The 8,882-nt window shown below is 46.0% G+C and overlaps 1 pseudogene; it reads right to left on the bottom strand.

Annotated features, from left to right (window-relative positions):
• Window positions 1–3,396: 3,396 nt before the first annotated feature.
• On the bottom strand, window positions 3,397–3,927 carry LOC145356835 (10 kDa heat shock protein, mitochondrial pseudogene; annotated as a pseudogene).
• Between the last annotated feature and the right edge of the window lie 4,955 nt (window positions 3,928–8,882).

The raw sequence follows: 8,882 nt of genomic DNA, 5'->3' as shown, positions 1-8,882 counted from the left end.
TATGTACCGTGTTGCCTGTGGACATTCCACAGTGATGGTTTCTCCCACTGCAGCTTTCATCACTATCGAGGCAGTTTGTGTCCGTAAAACTGTTGGTGAAACATAACATTTTAAGAAAGCTGGAAATATCCCAACACCCAATTGTAGACAATCCTTTTGGTACAATGCTAGCCAGTGCTTCACAAGGGGACACACACAATTCCTGGGTGGGACTGGAAAAAAGAACCTTAAAGCAGAGATGGAGGACATTCAGCCTGTCATGTCTGTGCTAGCTCGTTGGAAATTTATTGTGCAATTGAATCCCAAGGCCCAGCCTCCCCCACAACCCTGCACATTAGTCCCCTCCAAACACATATCCAACTGCCTTCTGAAAGTTCCTTTGGAATCTCATTCCATCACCATTCCAGGTGGTGAATTCTGCATCACAACAATCTCCTGCATGAAATAATTTCCCCTCATTTATCCACTGGTTTGTATTCCAACTATTTGAAATCTATGATCTCTGGTTACCAATCCACCAGCGAGAGGAAATAATTTCTCTCTCCACTTGCTGTATTAAAACCCTTCCTCATTTTCAATACATTGATTAGATTTCCCTTTAATCTGCTCTGTTCCAAGGACAATAATCCCAATTTCCCCATCCGTTCACATAACCAAACTCCCTCATCCCTGGCATCATCCTGGTAAATCTGCTCCATGCCCTTGCCAGGGCCTTAACCCCCTTCTTCGATGTGGTACCCAGAATTAAATCCAGAACTCCAGCAGAAAGCTACCCAGTGAGCAGGAAAGGTTTAGTGTTATTCTTCATTTTTAAAACTAATATTCCCATTTAAAATCCCAAGAATCCCACAACTGTCTCTCAACCTGCCCTTCCACCAGTGGGGTGTTGCTGTCAGAGTGCACGGAATCCAACTCCAGCGCCTCTAAACTGGGCCTGGGGACAAGTGTGAGGAGGGCCTGGGGAGGGGAGGAGAACTGGGCAACAAGGCCCAGGAGTCAGGCCCTGCTGAGCAAAGCCCTAAATCAGGATGGAGGGCAGAAGAGTAAGACTGCTGTGTGTGTGTGTGTGTGTGTGTGTGTGTGTGTGTGTGTGTGTGTGTGTGTGTGTGTGTGTGTGTGTGTGTGTGTGTGTGTGTGTGTGGACAGAGTGAGAGAGAGTGAGAGGAAGGTAGAGCACGTGTGTGAGTGGGAGCGAGAATAAGAGACTGATAGAGTGTGTTAATGTGTTTGGGAGTGAGGGGGACTAAGAGTGTGTGGGAGGAAGAGTGAAAGAGAGGGTCTGAGAGGGAGAGAGTGAGGGGGAGAGTCTGTGTGTGAGAGAGGGACATGATCAAATGTGGAAAAGACATAGTCCCAGATAGATGAGGAAAATGAGGTGGTTATTTATGGGTGACATTTTACAATAGTTTCAGATGACAAGCCATTGTTGGGTCTATTTAGAGAAACCAGTGCCACTAATTGCCTCTGCAGGGATGCAGAGATGGGCTCCTTTGTTTGCAGCGTACAGTTATACATTTCAGCATCACCCTGGAATGGAGATATCCCGAGCAGACACAATTAACCGTTGCCTTTGCCACAAACAGTCACACCACCACCGGTTCCTCAAGAGATTATACTGGCTCTGCATCTGGTAGAGACATAGAACATAGAACATTACAGCGCAGAACAGGCCCTTCGTCCCACGATGTTGCGCCGACCAGTTGAAAAACAATGACCCTCTAACCTAAACCAAACCCTTACCATCCATAAACCTATCCACGGATCTCTTAAACGCCCCCAAACTAGGCGCATCTACAACTGCAGCAGGCAGGGCATTCCAATCCCTCACCACCCTCTGGGTAAAGAACCTACCTCTGACATCTGTCCTAAACCTACCACCCCTTAATTTAAAGCTATGCCCCCTCGTGCTAGCTTTCTCCATCTGAGGAAAAAGGCTATCACTGTCCACCCTATCTAAACCTCTAATCATCTTACATGTTTCAAAAAGGTCTCCTCGTAGCCTCCTTCTTTCTAACGAAAACAACCTCAAATCCCTCAGTCTCTCCTCATAGGACCTCCCCTCCATACCAGGCAACATCCTGGTAAACCTCCTCTGCACCCTCTCCAAAGCCTCCACATCCTTCCTATAATGTGGGGACCAGAACTGCACACAATACTCCAAGTGCGGACGCACCAGAGTTTTGTACAGTTGCAACATGACGCTGCGGCTCCTAAATTCAATCCTCCTACCAATAAACACCAAGACACCGTATGCCTTCCTAACAACCCTATCTACTTGATTCCCAACTTTCAGGGATCTATGTACACATAGACCTAGATCCCTCTGTTCATCCACACTATTCAGAGTCCTACCGTTAGCCCTATACTCTACACATCCGTTATTCCTGCCAAAGTGAATAACCTCACACTTTTCCGCATTAAACACCATCCTCCACCTCTCGGCCCAGCTCTGCAACTTGTCCAAGTCTCCCTGTAGACTAAGACACCCTTCCTCACTATCTACCACACCTCCGACTTTGGTGTCATCAGCAAATTTGCTAATCCACCCAACTATACCCTCATCCAGATCATTTATAAAAATTACAAACAGCAGTGGCCCCAAAACAGATCCCTGAGGCACACCACTCGTAACTGAACTCCATGTCGAATACTTACCATCAACCACCACTCTCTGTCTCCTATCCGCCAGCCAATTCCTGATCCAATTACCTAAATCACCCTCAATCCCATACATCTGCAATTTCTGCAGAAGCCTTCCACGGTGAACCTTATCAAACGCCTTACTAAAGTCCATATATACCACGTCAACTGCCTTATCCCCATCCACTTCTTTGGTCACTTTCTCAAAAAACTCAATAAGGTTAGTAAGGCACGACCTACCCTCCACACAACCATACTGACTATCTCTAATCAATTCATTACTCTCCAAATAACTATAAATCCTATCCCTAATAATTTTTTCTAAAACCTTGCCCACAACAGAAGTAAGACTCACCGGTCTATAATTCCCGGGGAAGTCTCTGTTCCCCTTCTTAAACAATGGGACAACATTTGCTAACCTCCAATCTTCTGGCACTATACCGGTGACCAACGACGACCTGAAGATCAGAGCCAGAGGCTCTGCAATTGCCTCCCAGAGAATCCTAGGGTAAATCCTGTCCGGCCCAGGGGACTTATCTATTTTCAAACCCTCAAGAATAACTAGCACATCCTCCTTATCAACTGCAATACTGTCCAGTTTACAACCCTATAACCCAGTGTTCTCCACAGCTACATTTATGTCCCCCTGCCCATCAATTTAGATTCACAAGTTTTGCGCCTAATTTCAAAGGTTCAAGTGAACCAAATACATGTTTAATCAGGTATAATGTAAGCAGTTGCAGTTCACAGAACATATGGGTTTAACATGGAATTTATTGCACCAAAGTTCAAAAAAATGGTATTTACATTCTGAAACAAAAAGACAAGTACTTCATGGAATGGTCAGTTTCTTAAAACTGAGAGCAACATCCAGAATTTATGCTGTATATTTTCCAAGAATATCTCCATCTCTAAACAAGTAGTAATCCTTATCTTCCAAGACAACTTTAGTCCCTCCATATTCTGGAAGTAGAACTGTTTCACCAACTTTTACATTAACTGGTTGGATTTCACCATTCTTTACTCGGTTACCAGCTCCAACCGCTACAACTGTTGCTTGAAGCACTTTTCCCTAGGATTTTTCTGGAAGGATGATGCCGCCTTTTGTTACTTTTTCTGCTGCAACCCTTTCCACCAAAACGCGATCAAAGGGGGGTAAAAATTTTTTGAACGCCTGACCTGCCATGCCTGCTATTGTCTGTAGAAAGTGCTAGAAACAAGGCGAGCCTCTTGCAGCAGCCTCTCCACGTGAACAAATACCTTCAAACCCGGAGACGTGACCTCGAACGTCAGGAGAATGTTACACTGGGAAATGTCTCAATTCTACAGCTTTACAAACTCCTACAACAGCTCCGGCTGCATTTCATAGCCACAGCGCTTCGGGGGAAGTTTAAAATGCAATTTTAGGGAGGAAATGCGAAAAAATAAAATTATTGCACAAGGTCAGCGTGCACTTTACCATTCTCTGTGAGACCTTACCAGTCTCTGTGAAACATATAAAACTGTGGAGAAAAATAGATCCGGTATGGTCAAAAGTGAAGAAGGTGGTAATGTAAGGGTGGTGATATAAGTCAGAGTAGCTCAAACCCGACCAAAGTAGAAGGATGGAGATACCCTGTGAAGGTGGGATGCTGCTGTGGGTGGCTAGAGTTATAGTGCCACCCACAGGGAAATGACTCCAGGCAGGCACGATGGCAAAGTGGTTAGCATTGATCTGTCACAGTGCCAGGGACCAGGGTCCGAATCCCGGCTTGGGTCACTGTCTGTGTCATGTCTGCACACTCTCCCCATGTCTGTGTGGGTTTCCTCCGGGTGCTCCAGTTTCCTCCCACACTCCAAAGATGCGCTGGTTAGGTGCATTGGTCGTGCTAAATTCTCCCTCAGTGTGCCCGAACAGGCGTCGGAATGTGGCGACTGGGAGATTTTCACAGTAACTCCATTGCTGTGTGAATGTAAGCCGACTTGTGGCTTTAACTTTAATTCCTGTTACAAGAACTGCACCACTCTCATCCAGGTCAAAGTAGAATGAAGGCCCCAGGCATATGTGTTTTCACCAGGCATTGGGAAGGAAACAGAATGGATGGTTCATCAATGCCCGAGTTACGAAGATCAACGGGCTTCACCATCACAGGTGAATTTGTGTCGTTGGGAATGGCCTGGTCAACCTTGGTGGAAGTTACACGTAGATTTTGCCGGGCCATTTCTGGGTCATATGTTTCTTATATTAGTTGTGATTGGATGTGCAGTTGATGAAGTCCCAACAGCCATGGACACCATTGATAGGTTGAGGAAATTCTCTCCTATCCATGGCATTCCGGATGTGGTTGTGTTGGACAATGGCACATCATTCAGTGTGGAAGAGTGCCAAAAATTCCTCAAGTCCAATGGCATTCACCATGTGAGGTCAACACCTTCCCACCCAGCCTCAAATGGACCAGTGGAGCGTGCGGTACAAACATTCAAGACATCAATAATAAAACAAGTAAACTGTCCTCAAACGTGACCACAGGGGTTACTCCAGCAGAGTTGCTGATGGGATGCCAGTTCAGAACAGTATTGGACATGATATTCCCAAATTTGGCAGGGAGTGTGCAGGACAGGCTCATCTTTCAGAAGGAAACCAGTGATTCGAGAAAAGGAAACAGAGTGTTTCAAGTGGGGGGATGCAGTCTTGTTTCCAAATTTTACACCATCCTGGGTGGCTGGTGAAGAGAACAGGACTGGTGTCCGACGTTGTGGAGATACAAGGCTGTCGGCTCAGGAAGCAGGTAAACCATCGAAGGAGGAGAGAGTGATGGACACAGAGGATCAACAGGCGCCCCCTGCAGTTGGTTGAACTTTGCCAGGGTTGGTTACTGGGTTTTTGGTGGAGAATTGGTGGGGATATTGATAGGCTGGTGTATTGGGCAGATACACGGCAAATGGAGTTTAATCCGGATAAATGTAAGGTGATGCATTTTGGCCGGAATAATATAGGGGGGAGTTATATGATAAAGGGTAAGCCCATAAGGAATATAGAATCGCAGCGAGACCTGGGGGTGCAAGTGCACAAAACTTTGAAGGTGGCAGTGCAAGTGGAGAATGTGGTGGAGAAAGCCTATGGTATGTTAGCCTTTATCGGAAGGGGTATAGAATATAAGAGCTGGAGTCTAATGTTGCAGTTGTACAGAACGTTGGTTAGGCCGCATTTGGAGTACTGCGTCCAGTTCTGGTCGCCTTACTACCGGAAGGGCATGGAGACTCTGGAGAGAGTGCAGAGGAGGTTTACCAGGATGTTGCCTGGTATGGAAGGACTGGGTTATGAGGAAAGATTGAACAAATTGGGGCTGTTTTCCCTTGAAAGACGGCGACTGAGGGGGGATCTAATAGAGGTGTATAAGATTATGAAGGGTATAGATAGAGTAAAGAGGTAAGCTATTTCCTATGATAGAGACACATCGGACAAGGGGCCATGGGCTTAAGGTGAGGGGGTAGAGGTATAACGCAGATATTAGAGGGTGGTTTTTCACACAGAGGGTAGTGGGGGTATGGAATGCTCTGCCAAGTAAGGTGATGGAGGCAAACATGCTAGAGTCATTTAAGAGTAACTTAGACAGGCACATGACTGGGTTGGAGATGGGTCGATATAGGAGATTGTTTTAAATAAGGGTTATTAGCATTGGAGTGTCCCTGGTAAGGCAAATGGATATGGTACAACAATAATGTTTTTTTTATCTTTTCATTCACAGGTTTTAAGTCGGTCCGCCTTGTGTCCAACGAGGGGCATACACGCAATGGGTCGTACTGGGGCGGCTCTTGGTTGTTCGAGAATGGCCTAGTGCTTCATGTCGTTAGTGTGTGCCTAAACTGGACAAGATACCGGGCAAGACGACAGCTCAGTGACTATCGCTGATTGCTGTGCAGACACATGGATTTGGGCCGGTGTCGGTGGGAGTTTGCGCATTCTCCCCGTGCTTGCGTGGGTTTTCTCCGGGTGCTCCTGTTTCCTCCCACACCTCAAAGATGTGCTGTTAGGCTGATTGGCAGGAATAAATTGTCCCTAAATCAGTTTCCCTCAATGTGGATGGCCTTAAAACATTAGACAAGGGTCGTGGGTGGAGGGGGGGATTGGTGGTGTTAAGATGGCGGCGCGGGCTCGTTGGGCCGAAGGGCCTGTTTCCCGGGCTGTTTTTGTTCTTTGCTCTTTGTAGAGTGTGGGAGCGCAGCAACCGCTGGCTGTGGAGACTGAGGAACAGAAGCTGCTGAAGATCCACCAGATCCTGGATTAATGAGTCTGCCTTTCTCGTCTGTCCCGTCTGGCCCTTTAAACTTAGGAGAGCAAACCACTGAACTGAGGCACTTTACCAGAGAGTGGAATTCTCCAGACTGATTAAACCTTTGACGAGTTTTCCTGTTCTTTATTCCTCCATAGTTGTATTTTGGATTTTAGGGGGAAGGATTGTGGTCCTTTAATTGGGATGGGGGAGTGTTTAGAGGGTCATGTGGTCGGGTCAGGCCCTGTGGATTCTCAAGCCTGGAAGCTGAGCCAATCGGCAAGAGGGTGCGTACCACGGGTTGAGGAAGGTTTTGCAGTTGGAGACAGGGAGCCGAGTAGTAGATTTGCATTGTAATTCATTCTGACCTTGTTGTATGGATATATATATATATTCTTATTACAAAGAACAAAGAACAACACAGCACGGGAAACAGGCCCTTTGGCCCAACGAGTCCGCGCCGCCATTTTAACATTATCAGTCCCCTCTCCACCCATGACCCTTGTCTATGCTTATGGCATTCCACACTGAGGGAAGACTAATTAAAGGACAATTTGTTACACCAATCAGCCTAAGAGCACATCTTTGAGGTGTGGGAGGAAACCAGACCACCCGGAGAAAACCCACGCAAACACGGAGAGAATGCGCAAACTCCCGCAGACACTGGCCCAAATCCATGAATCTGCACAGCAAACAGTGACAGTCACGGAGCTGTCGTGTTTGGACATGTAAGCACATGAACAGGCCCTTCGGCCCTCCAAGCCTGTGCATGTTTACCTATCTAAACCAATCGCTTATATCCCTCTATTCCCCATTTGTTCCTATGCCTATCGATATACGTCTTATATGTGACTAAAGTCATTGCCTCCATCACCTCACTTGGCAGTGTATTCCAGGCCCCCATCATCCCCGGTGTGAAAAACCTTCCCCTACACATCTCCACTGAACATTTCCCCCCTTAACTTGAACTTGTGCTCCCTTGTAATTGTCCTTTCTGCCCTGGGAAAAAGCTTCCAAATGTTCACCCTATCTATACCTGACATAATTTTATAAAGTTCTACCAGTTCGTCTCAGCCTCTGTCTTTCCAGGAGAACAATCCCAGTTTATTCAATCTCTCCTCATAGCTAATACCCTCCATACGAGGCAACATCCTAGTAAACTTTTTCCACACTCTCTCCAAAGCCTCCACATCCTTCTGATGTTGTGATAACCAGAATTGGACACAGCATTCCAAATGTGGCCTAACAAATGTTTTAAACAACTGTAACATAATTTGCCAACTTTTATACTCGATGCTCAGTCCGATGAAGGCAAGCACGCGATATTGTTGGCAATAAAACATTTATTGTTTCAAGCCACATTGAGTCACCCTCGTTCTATTACAAGTTACTGTGGAGACACAAAGCAATGAATTAAATCTCCTTCCAAACCTGCAACATCTAACACCTAGAAGGAGGAGAGAAGCGGGTGCATAGGAACACCACCACTGACAAGCTTCCCTCCAAAACACACATACCATCCAGACTGGGGAATATGTCACCGTTCCTACACTGTCACTGGCTCAATCCTGGAAATCCCTCCCTAACAGCACTGTGGGTTGCAGTGATTCAAGAAGGCAGTTCAAGGATAATTAGGGATGTGCAATAAATGCTGTTCCAGACACTCACATCACATGAAAGAATCAATAAAGGAGCCTTGGGTGGAATATAATTTTTGATTTGTAAAAGTATAAATGGAAAGGATGGGGAAATAGGTTAATGGAAATGGATAGAAATGGGAATATGGGAGGTCACGACTTGTACATGAGGAGTTGTGGTATTTTATTCATCTGAATTCACACAGCAACTGTCCTGTGTTATTGCAGCCAGATCACATTATCAGAACTATGATCAATCTTCTGAAATATTCTTACCTGAGAAAACCTGCAGTATTATAACATCGAAAGAATGGATCCTGTTCTGTTCTTGTGGTCCACACCAGTATGTTCC

The sequence above is a fragment of the Carcharhinus amblyrhynchos genome, chromosome 22, assembly GCF_965287045.1.
Source record: "Carcharhinus amblyrhynchos chromosome 22, sCarAmb.v2.hapA, whole genome shotgun sequence".
NCBI lineage: Eukaryota > Metazoa > Chordata > Chondrichthyes > Carcharhiniformes > Carcharhinidae > Carcharhinus > Carcharhinus amblyrhynchos.
Note: the sequence above shows the minus strand (reverse complement) of the source record. Positions and strands in the feature narration are given on the sequence as shown.